At 40.0% G+C, this 9,213-nt stretch overlaps 1 long non-coding RNA gene across 1 annotated transcript; it reads right to left on the bottom strand.

Annotated features, from left to right (window-relative positions):
- Positions 1-736: 736 nt before the first annotated feature.
- LOC116855500 lies at positions 737-7,311 on the bottom strand. The gene is made up of 3 exons (XR_004380364.1): positions 7,280-7,311; positions 1,334-1,449; positions 737-853 (listed from the first exon to the last, which is right to left on the bottom strand). It is a non-coding gene; the product is annotated as an uncharacterized LOC116855500 (long non-coding RNA).
- Positions 7,312-9,213: the final 1,902 nt, after the last annotated feature.

Here is a 9,213-nt window from a genome sequence, read left to right as displayed (position 1 = left end):
TGGGACACTCAGGCTTTTCCATGGTCGGCAACGTGAGCACGAGCTGGGTGGGGGGGCTTCTCCCCAGAGCCGTGGGGGAGCTTCTGCCCCAAAGGAGCTGCAGCCCTCCCAGCCACGCCCCGAGGCTGTGTCACCCCCCAGCCGCACCTCCGCTCCCCTTCGGACCCGCCTGCATACCTACAGAACATCATTTTGCTTCTTCAACAACAGCAAAAGTCCCTCAAACTGTGCAACAGTGACGAGATGTGCAATCAAGACAAAGGACACCATTTTTTGTTGTTGTTAAAACTGATATTTAGTTATAAAGTAATTAAACTCTTTTGCATGATTCACAACCTGCCTCTGGAGGCAGGCATTTACAAAAATGTTCTGAATCATAGCAGTCTTTATTTATTTTTTATTAACATATAATACATCATTTGCCCCAGAGGTACCGGTCTGTGATTCATCAGTCTTACATAATTCACAGCACTCACCTTAGCACATACCCTCCCAATGTCCATAATCCAGCCACCTCATCCCTTCTACCCCTCCCCTCCAGCAGCCCTCAGTTTGTTTCCTGAGATTAAGAGTCTCTTATGGTTTGTCTCCCTCCAAGTCCCATCTTGTTTCATTTTTCTTTCCCTTCCCCCATGACCCTCCTGCCCTGCCTCTCAAATTCCTCATATCAGTAATATCATATAATAATTACCTTTCTCTGTTTGACTTATTTCACTTAGCGTAATACCCTCTAGTTCCATCCACGTTGTTGCAAAAGGCAAGATTTCAGGTTTTTTGATGGCTTCATAGTATTCCATTGTATTGAATCATAGCACTCCTATGATCCAAAATGTCCAGTGTCTCCTAAGTGTAGCTAATGACAAGTGAGAAAAAAATAGTTTTTCTATTTTTTTATTTTAAAAGGAACTCCTTTTAAGTGAAACTGTTTAAATGGCTGAACATAAATATTAAGTAATACTAAAATACTTGTTACATTTAAGTAGAATAGCTCTATGTGGTAATGTTTACAAAAATTATTTTTTAAAGGTACAAGTTGTAACCTAACTTCATTAATTCATTCAATCCTTCAAAAAATATGATTGCTATTAAATAAAAACTTGAAAAATTAATTAAATAAAAGCATGATTGGTTGTCTTTATATAGGGCAATTAGATATGGTTGAAATGACATTAACTAAAATATTTTGTGTGTCCCTAGGAAATTATAACCTAGTAGGGCAAACAGGACATAGTCCCACATAAATATATATGATAAGTTTATCAGAGGGCCATAAAATGTTATAGAAAGCAGAAGAGGCGAGATCATTTTCAGAGTTTCAAGATGGCAAACTCACCTTCTATGGTGGAATGAATGTCACTTTATCTAGGCCCCACTGGATGAATAGTATTTCATCAGATGAATCGAGTCAAGGAGGAAGGACCATCTGGTGAAGATGAAGACCTGAAGAGCCTGGAACAGAGCAGGTAGGTAGAGATTGAGGCTGGAAGAAAACCTGGGCTCCTTCACAAAATTCTAAGCCTGGGTGGCTCAGTTGATTAAGCGGCTACCTTCAGCTCAGGTCATGATCCCAGGGTCCTGGGCTTGAGCCCCATGTGGGGGAATCCTTGCTCATCATTAAGGCAGAGTGGAGTAGAGGTGAACAGGAGGGAACTGGGAAGCCCCGGCATCAGGAGAGTCATCAGAGTGGACATGAAGTCTTAGACAATGGAGACAGGCAAGGCAGAGAGGAGGAGGGAACCACATGGAAAGTTGTGAGCCATGCTCATCCCACCTTGGATGGAACCAGCTCACATGAACCATCTTCTCTTCAAGTCCAAGTCTCTGCTCTGGACCCTGGCCAGCTGTGTGTAAGGACACCTGCAGGTGTTTCTCTCTAGTTCTCAGTCCTCTCTCTAGCAAAGACGCTGGCTAACTACTTACAATGTGAAGGAGGAAAGGGTTCAGTTTACTCCTCCGAGATTCCTCATCTCAGCCAGCCCATTTCTATTACCAGCTTGAATATACAAGGGAAAAGTCATGAAATTACGTGAAAGCAACAATCTACATGAAACCTCACGGTCATCTCCCCCACTCAATTTAACTTTTCAAAAACCTCAGAAATTGCCCTTTAAAGCAAGAGCTCCAGGCATTTATAACCAATGTCAAATATTCTCTTTAGCAATTACCACATTTGTAGGAAAATATTTTCTATAGAGACAGCTTTCTGAAATGTGCTTGGAATTCTAATGATGTGGCCATACTTGAGTTATGACTTTTTTAATGCATCTATGCATTAAAAATGCAAAGCAATATTTTTTTAACAATGTAATGTATATAGTATATAATAGTATGTACTGGCCCTCCCTACCATGACTGGATGGCCAGGGATGGGGCATGGAAAGAAGAGGAAAGGAAAGGAACTGTCTATAAAAACATGCTCTCAGCTATGTGCAGACAGTTGGCCATGCTAAGAAACCATGACTCAGGATTTCCGAAAAAATCAAAGAGGTTGACCTGGGAAAAGTCTTCTGTGGCTCACAGTAAGTGCAACCAGGAGCTCGGGGTCCTGGGTCCCTGCCCTAACCCATTCTGGCCTGGCTTCCTCTCCACCCTCTAGGCTCTTGTTTCCGGTCTCCTAATCCTGATTCTGTTTCCTAATTGCTCTAACTGACTTGACCTCCGAATAAAATGTCCATCTCTGTCTCCAAAGTGGGTATCTTGATAAGGCATCCTAATAGCTCCTTCAGTTTGCTACTTCGTTTTGGCATTTCTGACCACAACTTGTCCCTGATTCCAACTAACCCAGTAATGGCTGTTGGCAAAGAAACAGCCCATGACACCTGTAGCACATTTCCTCAATACTCCCGGCAGAGTTTTCTCTCATGGTTAAAGTCCAAAAGAAAGAGAATCTAGAATCAGGGAAGGAAAAAAAAAAAGGCAATTTTTCCTCTCTTCTGGGGGAAAAAAGTGACTTCTCTCCCATAACAGTGGAGAAGGATTTTAGGGATTATTGAACACCACCATTTCTGGGGAAATGCATTACGTACCAGGGAATGGCTGTGGCTTTACGATCAGGCAGGACTTGCCATGGACAAGGCAGAACTAGGCAAGGTGGTCATGAAGCATTTAGAAGAACAAGACATAATTCAGGAATGAGGTAAAGCTCTGCCACCCACTCCATATGAATGCCTTGTAAAGGGACGATAGACCTTATTCTCAAAAGGACCCCCAAAGGGACAATGCTCAATTCCATCACAGAGAAACAGGAAATTGGGCACCTCTTAACAAACCCGGGTCCTGGTGGAAGGCTAAATAGCTCTGTGGATATAGCTGCATGAACGATAGTGATGATGACAAGGTGACGGCCAACTTCTATTCCAATTCAAAAACCAGACTCTGAGCCCTGACGAGATGAAATAAAATCAAACTCCTCATTTGCCTTGAGATAAGATCATTTAAGTCTTAGAGTGTGCATCTCTAGTTGCTATTTTTGGGCAATGGGAGGAAAAGTAACAAGTGGTTTTGTTAATCACTGTGATCTTTTCATGCCCTTTAGAAAATATAAAAGTAGCCACAATTTAAGGCAGAGCAAATAGACATGGAGACTGACCCCAACTCCCAAACTTGAAATGTAACAACATATTTGAACTAAAACTAAAACAAGAAATCATATTGGACTACTGAAACTAGATCCTACAAATTTATGAAATAAATCATGTATGGGGAAGTATTCTCAAAAACTGTAAAATGTTATTCCAATGTCAGCCAATTTTATTCACATAATCCTAGCTATCCATGTTCTTTTTTTGTTTAATGATTTTATTTATTTATTTGACAGAGAGAGGTCACAAGTAGGCAGAGAGGCAGGCGGGCCGGGGGGAGGGGGGAAGCAGGCTCCCCATTGAGCAGACAGCCCGATACAGGGCTCGATCCCAGGACCCTGAGATCATGACCTGAGCCGACAGAGGTTTAACCCACTGAGCCACCCAGGCGCCCCTATCCATGTTCTTAAAGCAGCAAAAGTCCAGTCTGCTTTTAGATATTCTAACATTTAGATTTCTCCCTAATTTCAATGGAACTTTCTCTCTGATTAATTTTGTTTAACTCTAAAAGGATTGTGTATCTAAAAAACGCTGTTATTCTGGGATCAAGTTATACCACTTTAAAGCTAAGGATCCTAAAGTCCAGGAAAATTAAATGACCTGTCCAAGGTCAAAAAGCAAGTTGTTAGTAAAACTAGAGCAAAAACTCAAGTCTCCTGATGAGTCAAAAAGTCTTCTTTCCATATACTCTGTTTTGTTTGTCCTCTATTAGAAAGTCACACTTACAGTACAAATTGCCAAGAAAGGCTTGGTATCCAGAATAAACTGTTTACTAAATAAGCAAATAAGAAAGTCATGAGCAAATAAGAAAAAGTCAAAGAAGAAAAAAAATAAGCAAAAGGTGTCAACAGGCAAAGCACAGAAGAGAACATCTAAATTGTAAAAAAAAAAAAAGTATGAAAGGGAGCTCCACCTCAATAGTCCTCAGAAAAATAAAAGGTAAAGCAAAATTCAATTTGACATTCATAAGACAAGCAAATATATAAAGTCTGGAAATACCAAATGAGGGCTAGAAGGTGGAGAAGTGAGGACTCTACACCTTGTTCATAGGTTCACGGGAGCACTGATTGGTACAAACACATTTAACAGCAATTTGGTCATAACTCCTAGAGGTAAAGAAGCCATTACCTAAGACCCAACAATCCCACTTCTCGGTATGACCCCAAAGGAGTTCCACACGGGTGCCCAAAGGGACATGGAAAAGAATGTTCTTTGCCCTACTTTACCAGAGAAAATACTGGAAACAACTAAAACATACCTTGATACATTTGAAAATCAACTGGGAATGGGTAAATTCTGACATGTTCTTACAATGGCATAAAAAAGATCACTTAAAATGAATTTAGATCTACATGTATCTGCATGGCTAGGTCCTAAAAATGTAACAGTGAAACAAAAAAAGTAGTGCAAAAACATATAAACTGTACAGTAGGGTACTATTTGGGTACTCTTTAAATATTCAAAGTAATACCATATATATTATTTTAATTTTATACATATATGGTAGAGATGCAAAGAGGAATGTAGTATTTGCTCTCCAGTGAAGGTGTTAAACCACAGATATAAATAATACACACCTATTTCTGGGTAGTGATTACCTCTGTAGGAAAAGGTGAGAAATCAGACTGCCAGAGGGGTGAGCCAGGACTAGTGGCATTCAACTGTACCTCTCTTTTTATTTCCTTTAAAAAAGATATGACAAAATGTTGTGTTTCTGCATGTTCCCATACTTATTTGTATGCTTTAAATACTTTAAAATCAAATTTACTTAAAAAAAGAAATTTTCATTTACTAATACAATATCTATAAATACACAATACATCATGTAGAACGTGATCCTAAAAATATATGGATAATTGTGGGGACATCTGTCCTTATATGATTCTTTGTCCACTTCCTATTGGGATCAGCAAATTTGGATTAAATTTAAAGAGAAATCTTTAAGCAGTTTTGCAGATTAACCTGATTAACTTTGCCTCTTAGTGACTTTCTTTTCAGAAGACAATTTTCCTAGACTATTAGTAGCTGTACCTAACATTTCCTAGACTCTTAATAGCGGTCCCATAGTGGTCTTTTAATCCTGTCTCAAGATGACAGATGATAGATAGATAGATCAACAGATAGATAGATGATAGATAAATAGATGATAGATAGATAGATGATAGACAGACAGACAGAATCACCTCTTCCATAAGGTTTTCTCTGATGTGTGGCTTTTTCTTCTAATAGTTTATAAGATACTGGACTTTGGGGAAGGGCTTGGCATACGAAAGAGATTTGAGAAAAATGGTGAGAGGTTCAGGAACTTTTTCATGACTCTCTATCTGATCAACAGTTTATCCTAAATTTGCCCTCATTTATGATTCTCCATGAAAGCTGCTCCCCCGAAATGCTAATTGTTATGCTACAATCAAGTGGACCCAGTGCTAGCCTCTGAGGTTCTCTTTTCAAACCTTGAGACTTTGAGTCTCTACATTCAACTGTCCTCCATCAGACACTGTGTGGTTGGAAGAGCTGCCACTGCAAGGCTTAGAACTGTTCACAAAATTCGGGGCAAATTTCCTGGTGCTTGGATTGGAAATGTCTCTGGAAGCAAACTGTCCCAAAAACTATGGGGAAAACCTCCTGAATAAAGCTCACTTGTTTACAAGCAGGCCCTGGGCAACGCTCTCACAGGAGCTGGCCTTCCAGCAAGAGAGAAAAACAGTGGGTGCACAACCCAGCTTGCACCTGCTGCCTGCCCAGCTCTTCAGCTTCATTTGGGGCTCCCTCCCATCCCCTCTCTCTCTGCTTCAGCTGTCCTCAGGTTCTCCCAGATAGACAGCCACATCCCACTCTCTCCATCCCAGAGCCTCCAGACTCCTACTGTGCTCCACCCTGCTCCCACCAGATATCTTCGTAGATCTCCAAGCATCATGTATCACTGGGTCATCTCCCCTGGCGAGGCCTATGCCACCGCCTCCGCCCCTGCCCTCCCCATTGCCATAGCCCTATGTTCTGCATCTGCCTTTCCCATAGATGAGAATAAATAAACAGTCAAAAGGCCAACAGAAATGGGAAAGAGATCATTTTAGTGGGGAAACAGTGGAAAGGTCTCACAGAACTCTGTCATCTGAAAGAGTTAAACCCACTCTGAAGGTATCCTGCTTTGGGAAGGGAAGGCGGAGGACAGACTAAAAAGCTTCATCTCTGGGAGAATAAATTAAACATAAAAGAGGTACAATACTTATGATGGGATTGACAAAGTAAGATGAAATCCCCTCCACAATTTTGCTCCCTTTCGGGACACCGAAGTACTCTAAAATATTAGGTCAAAAAAAAAAAAAAAAAATGGTCAGAGTCCAACAGACTCAGAGAGAAAAGGCACCAAAAGAGCCAAAGATACGGTTTGTTTGTTTCCTCCTGCCATTGCTTTATTCGAACCAGTGCAGAAGGCCCAGGTTGAATGTAGGCTTTGACAAATAATCTGAGTTTAAAAAAAAAAAAAAAAAAAGATGTGGCAGCCTTAAAAACCTAATTTATGCATCTAAAAATACTCAAATATTTCAAGGTTAAAAAAAGATGATCAAAATTTTTTTAATTTAAAAAATAAAAAAGGAAGACGATCACCCAGGAGTATCATTTTTAGCGTATGCTGCATCACATATTATAGTAAAGTGTCAAAGCCACTGTCGAGGGCCACAGGACTTCCATCCTACCTTGTCTCTCGTTGCCACGGTCTTTAGAGGACTCAGGGACGGTTCTCAGTGACGCTGAACGTGGATGAAGACTGCGGTTTTGACTAGAAATTTTTCACAAGTTTCTAAACCCCACCTATCCAATCCCATTCTGGTTAGAGACATTTGTTAATATTAACCAACAAATGGTCTACCTTTCATCATGGGAGAAAAGGCATTACTTGTTGCCCAACAGCCACATGCCAAATGGATGAATTTGCCACGACTGAGGAATAGCACTTGGGAAACATTGCCATCACCAAGCACAGATTGCCCTGTCCTTCCTGCCAGACTCTAGCAACACACTCTCCAGGCTCACCATCGGGCACCAGAAGGACAACTGGACCAGCTTTCTCTGAGGGTGAGGACATTTTAAAAAGTTTGGTCAACTTAAAATACCATCTGTGCACTTACAGTAATTAGCTACAGAGTAACACATTATCCTCTGAACTCCTTATCCCTAAGAGGTGAAATGTACATAAAGTTCTGTCCTTCATTTAATTTTTGTTTACCTTTCTTATTTTATTTATTTTGCTGTTACTTCTTTTGCTACTTCTGATGTTGCTTATCTTATTGTTACTGGAAGGAACCTTACCCAGACTCCTTATTTCCCGATCAAGCAAACTGACCCCTTCGGCTGATCTTCATGCTTTTTACCAACACCAGGACTCACATGGTAGAAAAGAAAAAAAAAAAAAATTTAAATATCTGGGTTTCTCTGAATTTCTTTTTAATTAAAAAAGAGGATTGGTCTTTGGGCTTCTAATTTATGCATCTTCAGTTTCCATCCCAGCTGTCAGCCTTGGAGAAGAGAGCAATGGAATTTTGCAGATCTGATAAACTGTAAATTGATCCAGCCAGAGCTTTTTCCAATCCTGGACACTTCTGCTCACTTCCAAATAGGAAAATGATCATCACTGTGGATCTTGGTTAAATGATGTTAATCTCCACAGCCTTAGTTTCCTCAAATGTAAAATCAAGATAATAAGCTTTCTTAAAAGACTTCTGTAAGGACACGTTTAAAAGCACAACAGCACATAGAAGACACTCAACACTTGATCTCTCATTCCTTTACTCCAGCTTCTCAAAAAAGCCCCCGACCTAGGTAAGAGTCAAGAAATTCTCAACAAATTCCACAACCTGAATGCAAGTGACTGTTTTAGACGTAGAATCAAGCCAAATTCATTTAGACCCTATGAATTCACATGCTGTGATCATTTCATCAAAGGCTTCCCTTAGAAAAAACTTGTTTCACAAATAATACCAATTACAATGCCAAGAATATCAAATATAGCATATTTTTAAATCGTGGCAGTGTCTTCCAAAATCTACACAGTTCAGAAGTTCTGCTCATATACACTGGCTGTAAATCTCCTTATCAGTCCATTAATGCAGGTGACAAGGAGTGAACAACAGGTTAATAAGTAAATGAGATTATTTGAAGAGTTCAAAAAATTCATCCCCATAATAAATCCTAAATTTAGAATTTTTAATAACTTAGACTTATTTTCTCTACAAGTATTCCCAATAAAAGTTCACATTAGACAACTCATGTCAAAGACAGTCCTTTGTTGAAGGACAAAGAAACCAAGGGCCACCCTCTCACCTTAACACAACATTGCTGGTGTCCTGTCTTTGACCAGCTGTGAGCTGATGCTAATGTGCCCCTACCTGCCCATCTGAATGCAAATTTGCATGTCACCTTCCCCAATCCTTGACCTACTTGTGCAACCAGATTACCACCTTAAACTGTTTATCCGTGATGTGTTTCACCATGCATTTTTCTCTTAGGCAAAACCCTCTGTGATTTATGGGAAACTGAAATCATGTGTTTCTGGTTAGTTTATACTTTAAAGCACCAAAATGTTATTTTGTAGAGCTATTTCAATGTCCAAAGAGCTCTTCAAAGATGTTTT

The sequence above is a fragment of the Lontra canadensis genome, unplaced genomic scaffold, assembly GCF_010015895.1.
Source record: "Lontra canadensis isolate GAN:19392208 unplaced genomic scaffold, GSC_riverotter_1.0 scaffold103, whole genome shotgun sequence".
Taxonomy (NCBI): domain Eukaryota; kingdom Metazoa; phylum Chordata; class Mammalia; order Carnivora; family Mustelidae; genus Lontra; species Lontra canadensis.
The sequence above is the reverse complement of the archived record's forward strand: the minus strand, read 5'-3'. Positions and strand labels throughout refer to the sequence as shown.